Genomic DNA, 1,307 nt, shown 5'->3' on the forward strand with positions numbered 1-1,307 from the left:
CGGACCCATAAACAGCTAATGATTATTAATTTTCGTATAATGGCTTCACGGTGGGCTCCCGCGATGATTAATCACGGCAGCTTCCCTCCCAAGCATCACGGCCCTATCGCACAATCTAGCGAACCTGCAGAAAACTAGTTTGCAACGTGTCAACTTTTAAAGAAAAAAATACTCTTCGTCGATTAAAAAAAAATTAATGGTTAAAACAAAAACGAGATAAGATGTAAATTAATATTTACTTTTCCATGAATATTTATAGAATGAGTGTCAAATATATCAATGATTAATTAGGAAAATATTTTAACAAGAGGAACGTAAGAATAGATACAAATAATCCAAAACAAAAATAATATTAATATACACATGTTTTAATCTTAGTTTAGGCCACGTTGTAATCACAAAATTAACATCCTTCATTGAGATTTGTAAGCAGCTGATGAACAACTAAACCATGAAATATTTTTTTTTATAATCTGAGTGAGATTGATCAAATGTTGTATTTGCAATCATAGAGACTGGACCAACTATGAGAGACAGATGTATAAATACATACTGATAGAAATAGGTAGAGATTGGGAGGGTATTAATAAGAAAAGGTAAATAAAGATAAGGGGAGAGTGAGAGAGAGAGAGAGAGAGAGAGAGAGAGAGAAAGAGAGAAAGAATGAGAACGAGAGAGAGAGAAAACGAGAGAGAGAGTGAGAAAGAGAGAGAGAAATAAAGAAAATAGAGCGTCAATGCCAGGGAGGGCTAGTGTGTCCGCTAGTTAGAAATATAATTAATTTCGGAAACTCACATAGATTAATAGAGAGGAGAGAGATAGAGATAGATAGAGTGATAGAGAGAGAGGGGGTGATGGAGAGAGAGAGAGAGAGAGAGAGAGAGAGAGAGAGAGAGAGAGAGAGAAATAAAGAAAGTAAGTAGAGCAACAATGCCAGGGAGTGCTAGTGTGTCCGCTAGTTAGAAATATAATTAATTTCGGAAACACACATAGATTAATAGAGAGGAGAGAGAGATAGAGATAGATAGAGTGATAGAGAGAGAGTGGGGGGAGAGGGAGGGAGAGAGAGAGAGAGAGAGAGAGAGAGAGAGAGAGAGAGAGAGAGAGAGAGAGAGAGAGAGAGAGAGAGAGAATAGAGCGACAATGCCAGGGAGTGCTGCTGTGTCCGCTAGTTAGAAATATAATTAATTTCGGAAACTCACATAAATTAATAGAGGGGAGAGAGAGTGCAGAGAGGTGTGGAACCAAAGGGTTTTTATTAATTAGTCAGATAAATAAATGCAGTAACTGATATATATATATATATA

This window comes from Cimex lectularius, unplaced genomic scaffold (assembly GCF_000648675.2).
Source record: "Cimex lectularius strain Harlan isolate CLEC.00 unplaced genomic scaffold, Clec_2.1 scaffold166, whole genome shotgun sequence".
NCBI lineage: Eukaryota > Metazoa > Arthropoda > Insecta > Hemiptera > Cimicidae > Cimex > Cimex lectularius.